The sequence below is a fragment of the Protopterus annectens genome, chromosome 4.part1 (assembly GCF_019279795.1).
Source record: "Protopterus annectens isolate FY-2018-M chromosome 4.part1, PAN1.0, whole genome shotgun sequence".
NCBI classification, from domain to species: Eukaryota; Metazoa; Chordata; order Ceratodontiformes; family Protopteridae; genus Protopterus; species Protopterus annectens.
In genome coordinates, this window is record NC_056734.1 from 548387290 (window position 1) to 548401231 (window position 13942).

Below are 13942 nucleotides of genomic sequence, written 5' to 3' on the forward strand. Positions count from 1 at the left end.
TGCAGTACTTAAAAATGTGGGCATTTTGTTTTCTGTAACACAGCATTTTGTTAGTGCAGGCAGGTTCATTTTATTGTAGATATAGATGTGTTGTATGAGTGTTGTAGATTTTTTCTGAAAAGTTGTGGCACTTCTCCTTTTCTTTTGAAACTGAATGACTTTTCTCAAGGCTTCAGCATTTAAACCAAAGATATGATGCTCGATTTAATTTTGGCTTTGTTTTATTTCTTTCAGAGTAAGTGGTGTGCTTCTTCACAGGTGATTTATTAGCTAGCCAAAGACTGTGGTTAGGGACTGAAACTATAATTTAAACCCTGAATGTTGGATATTTCTTTTATTCAGTCCCTTTGTTTTTCTGTTTCAGAAATATATTGCAGCGAATCGATATAGCAATACCCGTGTGTATTCTCAAAGAGAGTACAGCAGTTGAAAAGAGTTTATCAGAGTTCTGTCTGAAGAGGTAAGTGCACCTCAGCAAGCTTATAGTAGCATTTTCTTTTCCTCTTCTTCAGATGCAAGACTAGTGAGTGCAGCTGATAAATATTGCTATTCTACTTACAGATGCCTGTAGTTTTCAGTCATCTCCCATCTATGCAGGTGTCAACTGCTTCTGCCACTCTCAATTGGGTTTCATCTCAGACAGTGCTTGTATTTTGTTGTATCCACATCATCTTCTGCTCTGAGGACAAATTTCTTTAGCATGTTAATGATTCCGAGAAGAAACATATGTTCAGTGTTGAAGTTCTGTTTTGTGTAAGGTACGTCTGTATGTTTTCTGTCAAAGACTTTCTTTGAAGTCAAACAGTTGCCAGGAGTGGCTTAGAGGTTAACCAGTGGTTGAATTGAAACTTTCTGATTAGTTACATTATAAGATCAGTAGCATGATGAGGCTTACAGCCTAAGGTGCATATTCAGAGATGTTCAGGCAATCCTTCCATTGCACAGGTCGTAGTTAAGGCTTTTGTACACTGCTCGAGCCGTACAGAAAAAGCAAATGAAGATGACAGAAAGTTTGCAACCTGGAGTTGCCAAAATTTTTATAAGAATGGGGGGGGGGGGGCAGTTTAGTGTAGAGGATTAAACCTTTAAACTGCTAATGAGCTTTATTCTCTGGCTTGGTTTGGTACCCCTCTGTCACTTTTACCAATTTACATTTGAACTGTTGCTTGTAGGCCACTGCTTTCTATTAGCCTGTAAAGCAGCTGTCTAATAATGTAACTAAAACTGTGGTGCCCTTACTATAGAAAAGAACATCAAATTAGATGACTGTTGGAGAAAATGGTTTCAGCAAAATCATACCTGCTAACTAGAACCTACTCCCTATGAAGTGTGAATGAACTGGTCTCTGGGAAAGTGAGGTCCAGGTTACTGTTAGGTTCATTTAAAACATAATGGTGTCACCGCTTTGGAGACTGTGCTTAATTTTATGTGTACTAATAGATTATTTTCACTTAGATTAATATTGTGTTTACTAAATTAGTGTTCTCTTGTTTATGCTAATGGAGGAGTATTTGGAATGGCAGAGATACTTGCTGTAGATGGTGTTATAACAGATTAGGTTAGTGTTTTATTTCTATCTTGCTGCTCTAACACCAGATGTCATTTAAAGTGTTTATTTACAATCTGTTCTTTTTCTCTGCATGTCCTTTTACATGGTGGTTCTGTATGTTTTTTTATAGATTTGGATTTTTTGATGAGTGGCACTATCCCATTATTTGATTGCTGGGCAAATATTGTTGCTGAACTGTTTTATAACTAAATTGTTGTTCTGACTTAATGTATTTCTTTGGTTGTGGGTCCAGGTTATAAGTGAAAACGGTCTTTGGACCAGCCAATGTGTCTAATCAGCTAAATAAATAGATAAACAAAAAAGTAAATGTATTGTGCGACTGTGAACAAGTCCGCTCCGAAGAGTGGCACTCCAACCTGGCAAGTTTACCTGGCTAGCTAACAAAATAATTTTACTTATTACTTTTGTTCACTAGGAAGGTCCGACTGGGTGCAGTGTCACATTACAATGTGTGTTGTGATGTAACAATATACGTGTGTCTAAACAGAGGTGCTGAGATGGACTTTTGCCGTAGAATACTGGGCAAGTGCACATTATTTGAAAAAGAGAAAGGAGGACGTGGTTTGGATTCACAATATTGTTGGAAGTAGATGGAAGGAATAGAGCTGACGACAGAAGGGACATTGCAGTAGCATGGAAGAGGGATGGTTTATAAGTAAGTTGAAGTACTCCATATGAAACTAAAAAACTAATCCTCTCTAGAAATAGTTTGGGCCAAATGGAGATGCCATAGAAACAGCTCTGATTTTCTTCACTTCCGCCAGCTCAGAAATCTGACCAAAAAAGCAATAATCGCAGACAAAAGAAAATTCTACTGTGAACTTCAAGAAACTCATTCAAATAATTCTAAACAATTCTGGTCATCTGTAAATAAGACTCCTTTCGCCAGGAATAACCAAAACTCCTTCCCCACTACATGCTGACCCAGACACCCCTTACCTAACTGCTAATGCTTTTAACTCTTTCTTTTCCGAAACTATTCAATCTCTTGCTAAACAACTGAACACCAACAACTTCTATCCTCCTAGTAACCTAGTAGACACTACCTACAACTTCTCTCTACAACCCATCTCAACCTCTTTCATCTGTAGACTTATTCACAAACTAAAACCATGTACCCCCTCTGGTGATAAAGTCCCTTCTCTTTATCTCCAAAAGGCGGCTAAAGTAATTGCTTACCCTATATCCATACTAATAAATAGGACAATCCAAGAGGGTATCATCCCTGATATCTGGAAAGTCTCCCATATTATCCCGCTACGTAAAGGTGGTAACTCTTTTGAATACTCTAACTTCAGACCAATTGCTCTCCTCTCACCCCTAGCAAAAATTATGGAGAAATGTATTCACCAGCAACTTGTACAGTATCTCTCTTTACATAACATTATAGCAAATTGCCAGCATGGCTTTAGACCTCATCATAGTACCACCACTGCCCTCCTCTCCTTTGTGGATATTATCAACAGGAATCGCAACAATAGCCTTCTCTCTTCTGCTCTTTTTATTGATCTATCTAAAGCTTTCGATATGGTCAACCACTCTTCTTTAATCAATATCCTAAAATCCCTCTCATTTGATAACCTAGCTATTAAATGGTTTAGTTCATATCTGAGCAACAGGCAACAAGCTGTTCTATGGGATAACCACATCTCTTCATTATTGCCAATTTCCATTGGAGTCCCTCAGGGCTCTATTCTTGGTCCACTTCTCTTCTCCCTCTTCATTAACGATCTTCACTCAATAATCCCTCAAGCTACCTGCATTCAGTACGCAGACGACTCTACCATTATTTGTTCAGCATCTTCTTCTATAGAACTAATCTCACTGACTCAAAATGTCTTCAATACAGTAGAAACATGGTTTACTAGACGGTACCTCCTTCTAAATGCCAAAAAAACTAAACTTCTTCTCTTCACCCCTACCTCTCGGACCTCCCCTTTAAACGTCACTATCTCTTCAAACAATGCCACTGTCATCTCTCCTGACACGACAACTAAACCGTTAGGAATAACCATTGATAATAATCTCACTTTTGATCAACACATCAACAATACCATTAAATCAGTCAACAGAAAAATAGGATCCTTATACCGTATTAAACTATTTCTAACCCCATCTACTAAAGCTAAAATTGCCCTCTCCCATCTTATATCTACTCTCTTTTACGCCTCTCCTATTTTCACCAACCTTAAGAAAGCTAACCTAAACAAACTAGCTACTTGCTATAACAGCATTGCCCGCTTTGCCACTGGGAACCCCTATAGAACCCATCACTGTCTTAATTTGAAACTTTTAGGCTGGCTAGAACTACAAAATTATCTTATAATCTCACAACTCACTATTGCCCACAAAATACTGTACCAACCTGACAATACCCCTATACTCTCACAACTTTTAATCCCTTACAATAATCTTAACTCCCTTCGTTCCTCTTGTAAACTCTTGACCAGATCTTTTAAAGTCTAACAACTACGCCGGCGACTCTTTTCACTAATACTATTGGTAGAAAATGGAATCTGTTACCTAGTGATATAACACTGATCACATCTCTTCCTCTTTTCAAACAAAAACTTAAGCTATACTTCCAAAATCACTGGCTCTGTTCCTGTAGTACACCAGACTGACAGTACTCATCTTCATTCCCTTCTCGATTACTACTCCTTTGACATCTTCTGTCTAACTGAAACCTGGTTAAAGCCCTGTACTAAAGATAGCAAAATTATTCCCCCAGGCTATAATATTCTAAGACTAGACCGCACTACCCACAAGGGTGGGGGTGTAGCACTGCTATTTAAGACTAAACTACAAGTATCCTTAGTACACTATGATCCACAAGAGGATACCAAGGCTGAACTCCTTATTTCAAAACTGAAACTAAATCCATATAAATCAGTCTATATCATTTGTATCTATCTACCTCCTGGAAATAACTCTACTATTATCGAAAACATCCTTAATTGGGCATCTTCCACTTACCCACAAGAAACTATCATACTAGGAGACCTTAACCTTGACTGGTCCTCTGTTAACTCAATTAACCCAGCCATGCATATTAATCTTCATGGCTTTACTCAGACAATAAACACCATAACTAGGATCAATAAACCTAACAACAAAGAAATTATATTGGATTGGATTCTAATTAACAAACCACAACAAGCATATCAGGCTGGCACTTTACCTGATGACATTAGTGACCACGCCTTAGCATACATCATAAGACATAAAAAAGTATCACTTCTAATACCCCTATTTTTAAAATCTCACGAAGTAATAAACATTTTAACCTTCTCCTATTTAAAGCTGAACTAAATGCTTGCAACTGGAACCCCCTAAAATCTCTCCTACTTGAAGATGCCGTTAAATACTTTAATGACAAATTCTTATCAATCCTTGACAATCATGCACCAAAACGCACCATCCGAGTTAAATCTAAACCAGCCCCCTGGCTTACTAAGGGAACAAGACAAAAACTGTTACTTAGAAACAAATCCTGGATCAAATGGAGAACTAGTAAATCTCCCTCAGATCAACAGACCTTTAGATACCTGAGAAATACTACCAAAAAAGCCATACTTTCAGACAAAAAAAACTACTATATAATCTTCAGCAAGTAAATCATAATAACCCCTGTAAATTCTGGAAAAACTTAAATAGACTTATTCGCCCTGGTCAGACTACAACTCCCTCCCCCTCTGAGTCGGACAATAACTCAACCAATGAAATTGCCAATACCTTTAATTCCTTCTTTATTGACACCATTAACTCTTTGGCCTCTCACCTTTCCTTTGATAATTCTAGCATCCCTGATCTCTCATCTTCTAACCTACTAACCTTCATATTACAACCTATCTCTACCACCTTTATCCGAAAATGTATCCAAAAACTTAAACCTGGCACCCCCTCTGCTGACCAGCTTCCACCTGAATTCCTTCAAAAAGCAGCGAATGAAATAGCCTATCCTATATCCATTCTTATAAACAGAACTATTAATGAAGAAACCATCCCTGATATTTGGAAAATCTCTTATATCATCCCCTTACACAAAGGAGGAAACTCTAATGAGTACTCTAATTATAGGCCCATAGCAATCTTGTCACCACTAGCAAAAATAATGGAAAAATGTGTTCACTATCAATTAATGGATCACTTAACTAAACACAACATTCTAACTAACTGCCAACATGGTTTTAGACCATTTCATAGTACTACCACTGCACTCCTATCCTTTACTGACTTCATCAACAAAAACAGTAATAACAATATTCTATCATCAGCTCTCTTCATTGACCTGTCCAAAGCCTTTGATATGGTTAACCATCCCCTTCTCATAAAAATTCTGGAATCTATTTCCTTAGAACCCAAGGCTATCCATTGGTTTGCTTCCTACCTCAATAACAGGAGACAGGCAGTCCCCCCCATTAGAATTTTCTATCTCTTCCAGTGATGGCACCCTTATATCACCTGACTCTACCACCAAGTTATTAGGTGTCACAATCGACAACAGCCTTACCTTTGATAGTCACATTAATAATACTATTAAAAATGTAAACAGAAGGCTGGGCTCATTCTACAGAATCAAAATGTTCTTAACTCCTACAGCTAAAGCTACACTTGCCCACTCTCATCTTATTTCCACTCTTCTCTATGCTTCACCTATCTACACTAACCTAAAGAAAAACAATCTCTCTAAGCTGGCTAACACTTATCATAGTATAGCTAGATTTGTTACTGGAAATCTATATAGAACTCATCACTGCCTAAACCTACAGCAACTTCACTGGCTTGAACTAAAAAACATGTTGTTTCTTTCTCAACTTACCTTTGTACATAGGATTTTCTACTATCCTAACAAAACACCTATACTTTCCAACCTGCTTACCCCTTACACTAACCTTAATTCTCTTCGCTCCTCAAACAAACTTCTAGTAACCTTAACTAAACCTAATAACTGTGCTGGTGGCTCTCTTTTCTCCAATACAATTGGTAAGTATTGGAATCATCTTCCCACCGAACTAACTTCCATTTCCATCCTCGGTTCTCTTTAAACAAAAACTCAAAACACACCTTAAAAAACACTGGTTATGCTCTTGCTTTAACCCTGATTAAAACTATGGTTACCATAACTTCTTTTCTCTCTCTTGTCCTCTCCTTGTTTTCCTTCTTACTATTTTAATGGGTCACTACCTATGCCTTAATAGGTTTTTTTTCTTCCTACTCCTCTTTTTTTTCCTCCTATTAGTCTCTCTTAAATCTATTAATAATGTTGTTAGCATATTAAATTATCAAGATTTTTTTTCTGCTGCTGTTACTTTTACATTTACTATGAATGTCTTTCTCTTTTTCCTTTCGTTTTTCATGTACTAAATGTTCAATTAACCTTTGTTTCTGTACAGGTTATGAATTTAGAATACTTCAATGTAGAATTTTATATTGAATTAGGCACCTTATTTTATTCTCGACTTTTTTTGTATTATGCAATTGCTTTTTTTTTTCGCTATGTGGAGCTTTTCTCCCCAGGCCTCTGCTGAAAATGGAAATATATCCAGTTAGACTAGCCCGGTTAACAAATGTAAAATAAATAAATAAAAATAAAAATTCTCCTCTACCCTTTTACTTTACCTCTACCTTTTGCAATCCTCTTACTTTCAGCTTGCCTATTAAGCTACCTCCTAGGCTACCTTTTGCCCAGTGCATGGCTTCTTTTGCTCTACCTGCTTCTCTCAGTTCTCTCCTCTCTTCTCCCTGTCATGTCCTTTTCTCCTTACTTTCTTTACTGTCTACTGCTTCTTCTCTTTTTTTCATAGATTTCTGTACTACTCCTTAACTTTCTCTGTCTCTTGTTCTTTATCTTTATTCAATTTCTTTTTGAATCTACTTATAAACAGTCGTTATCCTATAATTATAATGCTCTGTAACTGACTATGTATTTTTCTTTGCCAACTGTAGTGTTTATGTAACCTGTCCTTTTTGGACATTTTTCTATTTTAGTCATTTTTTTATAAAGATATCTACTTTGTTCTATTGTGCTTTTTTTTTTGTGTGGAGCTTTTCTCCCCGGGCCTCTACTGAAAATGGACATATATCCAGCTAGACTAGCCCGGTCAACAAATGTAAAATAAAATAAATAAAAATTAAATCACAGAGAAGATAAAGTGGTTCTAATTGTATTCTGTGAAGTACTGTTGCAGTGCAGTTCTTTAGAAATGCTCATAACTGCTTGGGGATAGAGCATGAAAGTGCTGGGGCAGGGAGAGAAAACAGCAGCTGTGTAGAGGCTTGCTGTAACAATTTGATGGGCATGTGAGATGATATAGCAATAACCCACGCCTGGCTGTGGGTAATGCTGGATTTACCCACGGTTGGCGTGGTTTGGTCACGAGGGCGAAGCCCGAGGTGGCCAAACAAAGCCAACCATGGGTAAATCCAGCATTACCCACACCCAGGCGTATGTTATTGCTATTATACAATGACATTATTTAAGAAAAAAAATAATTACTTTACTTAAATAATGGCATTGTATAATGCCTCCTTGCTGCCCTTCCGCAGCTGTCTGGTATTTTGCGGCAGTTCTGATGTACTGCGCATGCGTATGCCTACGCAGTACATCAGAACTGTGGGCAAAAGCAACGGAGAAAGCAAGATCTCCGTTGCTTTTTACAAACTGTTTTCGCTATGTTAAATGGGTTTAACGTAGCGAGACAGCTTTAAAAAAAGCAACGGAGAATCTCTGTTGCTTTTTTTAAAGCTGTTTCGGTATGTTAAACCCATTTAACATAGCGAGACAGTTTTGAAAAAAGCAACAGAGAAAGCAAGATCTCAATTGCTTTTTACAAACTGTCTCACTATGTTAAAGGAGTTTAACATAGTGAGACAGCTTTAAAAAAGCAACAGAGAATCTCTGTTGCTTTTTTTAAAGCTGTCTCGCTATGTTAAACTCGTTTAACATAGCAAAACAGTGTGAAAAAAGAGTTATAGTAATGGAAAAAGTCCGGGCGACCGGACATTTTTCCATTACTATAACTGATTTACAATGTGCACGCTGACCAATCAGCATGCACGTTTTTGAATATTTAATGGGGGGTCGTTGTACAATGGATGGTTTTCCATCAGCATCTTTACAGTTTCATGAGCAAGTGCTGTGTTGCGAGTCAGTGAACATTAAGTTAAATAGTCTGGTTTTCACCCAAGGTGATACAAGATGTCCTTCAAGGATGCATCTGCATTCATCACTTATGGGTTGTCCTGCCTCAGGCAGCCCTTCGGTCGGCCGGATTCCAAAGTTTGGGTCCAGCGTCGGCTGATGTCGCACTTTCCCCGACGTCAGAGCGCCTGGGGTATAAAAGCATCAGCCGACGCCATCTTCCTCAGTCTTTCTTGCCGCGTGGTGCCCGAAGCAGAAGCAGTTCGCAAGTGCCGGTCGGCCAGCTCCTGTAATTCAGCTACCGAATACTTCAAAAAGCTAAGTACCCCGCTGGGGACTCTTTCCTGCCTCAGCCGATGTCAGATAAAGTTAATAATTGTTTAACTTGTGGGAAACAAATACCTCATAAGGATTTCCACTCTTACTGCCTCCCCTGCCTAGGCCCAGACCACGACTTCTCGGCCTGTTCAGCCTGTGCTTCCTTCAATCGACGCACTCTTAGACGTCGGGCAGAGTTTGCAGAGGAATTTTTTGGGGCTAGTTTTTCGTATAAGATGCCGTCGGAGACTCCAACTTCTCATTTAGTTAAGAAACGAAAGGACAAGGACCGACACACGCGGGCCGCGGTTTCGGCTGAAACCACGGCCAGGCCTACCGCGAGTGTCTCGGTCTCGGCTGAAACCGAGTCCTTGGTACTTCCAATTACCAAAACCGCTCAACCGACTACCTCGGTCCCAGAGGCTCCGGCTGAGTCTGTTATTGAATTTCCAACAGAAACTGGTGTCCTGGAACTTTCCGACACCATTCCTTTAGACAAATCTACACCAGCACGTGGTGCAGCCAGGCCTCCTGCATCCATGTCCATTAAGGCATTCTCCAGGGCTAAAGCTGCTAAACTCTCAAAAGCTTTGCCTCCCAAGGTTATCCCTCAGGGACCCTCTACTGGTTCACAGATTCTAAGCTTAGCAGAGGATCTTATCTCCTTAATTAGGGGCTCTCAACCTCATCCGGACAGGGGCTCTCAACCTCTTCCAGACAAAAGGCCCAGGGTTGAGCCCTCTGATCCCCACTCCTCAGATGAGGCCTCTGATGGCTCTACTCTCTCGGACCACCAGGAGGAGGCTTTTTCGGCCTACGAGGATTCTGATGCAGAGGAATCTATTCCCTCGGCCTCCCCTCCTGAAGAGTTTTCCTTTGGGGAGACACTACACACCATGAGAGAGCATTTCCAATGGCAGGGCCAGGAATTCTCTGATTCCAGGAAAAGATTAAGGACCTTTTACATTTGCCTCAGCATAGACCTTTAGCTATTCCTCCTGTTTTGAATGTCATTGATGATGTGTACTCTGACTCTAGCACAACTCCTGATTCTCTCCCTCCGGCTCCTGCCAAACCTGATAGGTACTACAGGGTCCCGGACTCGCATCTTTACCTTTACAAGGCCCACTCTGCTGATCCAGAAACTATTTCCCAGGGCCCTAAAGGGGTTGCAGCTGCCACTGCTAAAAATCCTCTCCTCTCTGAAAGGGAGTCCAGAGCTTTAGAGAGATGGGGTAAAAAAGTGTATACTTCTGCTACTCTTTCTATGAGGGCATTAAATTGTCAATTTCATATGATACAGTACCAAGAGTATTTGTTAGATGAATTGCATAAAAAACTGTCTTCACCTGACCCCCTAGACCACAAGTCACTTCAGGATCTGATACATAACTCACAACAGGTTAGCAACCATTTCTTGCAATGTGGTTATGATGCATTGGAAGCTTCATGTAGGTCAGCTATGACTGGCGCAGTCATATGTAGGCATGCTTGGCTGAAGGAACAATCTCTGCCAGACCATGTTAAAGCAAAGCTGCTGGATGCCCCTCTGGAAAAGCAAAAGTTATTTGGCTCCACGGCTCAGGAGGTCCTAAAGAAATTTTAAGAAAAGGCAAAATCCGTACAAACAGTCAAAGATTTTCTCCAAGTTCATCAACCAAGATTCAGCAGGAATTGGCCTTCCAAGAATTGGTCCTTTCCAGACACAGAGAGGTTTCAGAGAGGCAAGAACAGGCGTGCCAGAGGTAGAGGGCAAGCTAGAGGCTCCTACAGAGGACGTCAGTGGCAGCCTCCCAACTAGAGAGGTAATGCAGGACCTTCAACTGCTGCACAAGGACAGGCTCAATGACTTTACTTTGACACCGCCAACCAGGGCTCAATTGGAAGCACCTGTGGGCGGAAAGCTTTCTTTATTCTCAGAAAATTGGCACAGTATTACAAGGGACAAATGGACACTACAAATAATAGACAAAGGATACAGGTTTCATTTCCACACATTACCAAAAAGAAAGGGCATGCCAGACCTGCCACCCAATCAAAGGGCAGAGGCTTTGAAACAAATTTCCAGCTTAATGCAAATGAAAGCTATAGAAAAGGTTCCTCTCTCAGAACAAGGCCAAGGATTTTATTCCAGACTATTCCTTGTTCCAAGAAAAGAAAAACAATGGAGGCCTATTCTTGACTTGTCCACACTGAATACTTTTCTCATTGTGCCAAAGTTCAAAATGCTGACTCTACAACAGCTCCTTCCCATGCTGGGCAAGGGGTCTTGGCTGGTAACTCTAGACCTCAAGGAGGCATACCTGCATGTCCCTATCAGACAAAGTTGCAGAAGACACCTCAGATTTCTTGCAGGGTCAGAGCATTATCAATTCTCAGCATTGCCCTTTGGCTTATCTACTGCACCCAGAGTATTCACGAAATGCCTGGCATCAGTAATTGCACACTGCAGACTTCAGGGGATTCAAATATACCCATATCTGGACGACTGCCTTATACAAGCGGACAGCCAACAAACTTTGGTAAAACACTTGAATTATGCCATCCACCTACTTCAGGCCTTGGGATATACAGTCAACTTTCACAAATCAAGACTTGTTCCATCCCAAAGAATAACCTTTCTGGGTGCAGATCTAGATACAACCACCCAAATGGCCTTCCTCACAGAAGAAAAACAAAATCAACTACCAGATTACTTCAAAAATCTGACAAGACAAACCCAGCTGACTGCAAGGAAAATCCTGCAGGCCCTGGGTTACATGGCTTCTTGCATCCTTCTGATTCTGCAAGCAAGACTACATATGAGGAAACTACAATGGTACCCAAGGAGTTTATGGACTCAACACAGTCACAGCCTGGAAACTTTGATACCACTCATTCCATGCCTTCAAAAGGAATTTCTGTGGTGGGCTCAAGCAAGCCAGTCAAACGGGTCTGCCTTTCAGCAGACCAATAGCCAGCCAAACCATTACAACAGACGCTTCAGACCACGGATGGGGAGCGCACATGGAGGGCAGATGCATTCAAGGTCTATGGTCACAAAAAGAGCTACGCATGCACATAAACCAAAAGGAAATGCTGGCAGTGATACATGCAGTCGAAGCCTTCAAACCCTTTCTGCATCATGGCCATCTGCTAATAAGGACAGACAACACCACGGTTATGTGGTACATAAACAAGCAAGGAGGCACCCATTCCTATCCTCTTTGCAGGCTGGCAATGAATCTATTGGAACTTTCCTTGAAGCTCAATATACAGCTACAATCCCAGTTTGTGCCAGGGAAAGACAATATACTGGCGGACAGCTTAAGCAGAAATATCATGGATGCACACGAATGGATGCTGCACCCAGACATCTTTCTACAGATAACACAATCATGGGGGAGGCCGGACTTAGATCTTTTTGCCTCCCCCCACAATCATCAACTGAAGAAATTCTGCTCAAGGACATACCACCCACAAGCATGGAAAGTGGATGCCCTCTCTTTCAGCTGGAGAACTCTAACAGTGTATGCGTTTCCACCTCTCCCATTAATGACCAAGGTTTTACTGAAGATCAGGACAGAGCAGCCAAAAGTGATTCTGATAGCTCCGGACTGGCCAAGACAGCACCGGTACCCACTGTTAAAGAGCCTGTCACGCACAAAACCATGGCCTCTTCCTCTATGGCCACTTCTACTGACACAGCACAATTACAAAACTCTGCATTCCAACCTGAAAACCTTGCAACTAACAGCCTGGAAAATACCTTGACTCCTCCTCAGGACAAGCTATCCCAGAGAGTGAAAGATATTATTATGGAAGCTCGCCGACCTTCCACAAGAAAGGCATATTCAGCAAAATGGAAAAGATTTCACATTTGGAACACCACAAAGGGCCTAGATGCGACAGTGATGAACATGGCACATATCCTGGAATACTTGGCAGAAATGTTCCACAATGGTCTGTCTTACTCTTCCATTAAAATTCATGCTTCAGCAATTTCAGCAGAGTACAATACTGATCCACCTGTCTTCTCTCATCCTCTCCTAAGACAGTTTCTAAGAGGAATCAAAAACATCAATCCTCTAAGGAAACCACCTCTACCTACTTGGGACCTTAACTTCGTGTTGGAAAAACTAACACTGCCTCCCTTTGAACCAGCAGCATCTGCAGAACTACAGTTCCTGTCTTGGAAGACTGCTTTCCTTCTGGCCATAACCTCAGCAAGAAGAGTATCTGAGTTACAGGCCCTTATGGCAGTACAACCATTTCTTATTTTTCATCAGGACAGAGTTTCATTGAGAACCAATCCTACATTTATGCCAAAGGGGTGGTATCCAGGGTTTCATTAAATCAAGCTATTCACTTGCCTACCTTCTTTCCAAATCCACAAAACAAAGGGGAGAAACTTCTGCATACCCTGGACATACACAGACAGTTGCACTACTACCCGGACAGAACTAAAGGTTACAGAAAAACTGACCAGCTGTTGGTAGCATATGCTGCTGGTACACAAGGAAAAGCAATTTCCAAACAGACAATTTCAAAATGGATAGGGGATTGCATTCGTTTTTGTTACTCCTTTCATGGAAAAACTGTGCCAGCTAACATTAGACCTCATTCCACGAGAGCCACAGCCACCTCCACAGCTTTCTTAAGAGAGGTGGCTACCGAGGACAATTTTAGAAGCTGCTACATGGAGCTCCGTGCATACATTTGCCAAGCATTACAATTTACCTTTATATTCCAGATCCAGAGCAGGCTTTTCTACGGCAGTCCTGCAGGGCATTTTAGCTACACCATCCTTTACATAGTTCCTCCACCCCCAGATTGGCTATGGTATTCTACCCATATGTGATGACTGCAGATGCATCCTTGAAGGACATAGTACAGTTTTGTACCTACCATAAATGTAGATGTCCGATAGG

At 40.8% G+C, this 13942-nt stretch overlaps 1 protein-coding gene across 3 annotated transcripts in view; it reads left to right on the top strand.

Annotated features, from left to right (window-relative positions):
- The window catches only part of NCK1 (NCK adaptor protein 1), a 1905596-nt gene that overhangs the window by 714899 nt on the left and 1176755 nt on the right, over positions 1 to 13942 (top strand). For all 3 annotated transcript variants that reach the window (XM_044070358.1, XM_044070357.1, XM_044070356.1), the window contains exon 2: positions 365 to 460. The gene's annotated coding sequence lies outside the window, so the exon portion shown is untranslated. The remainder of the gene's footprint in view (positions 1 to 364; positions 461 to 13942) is intronic.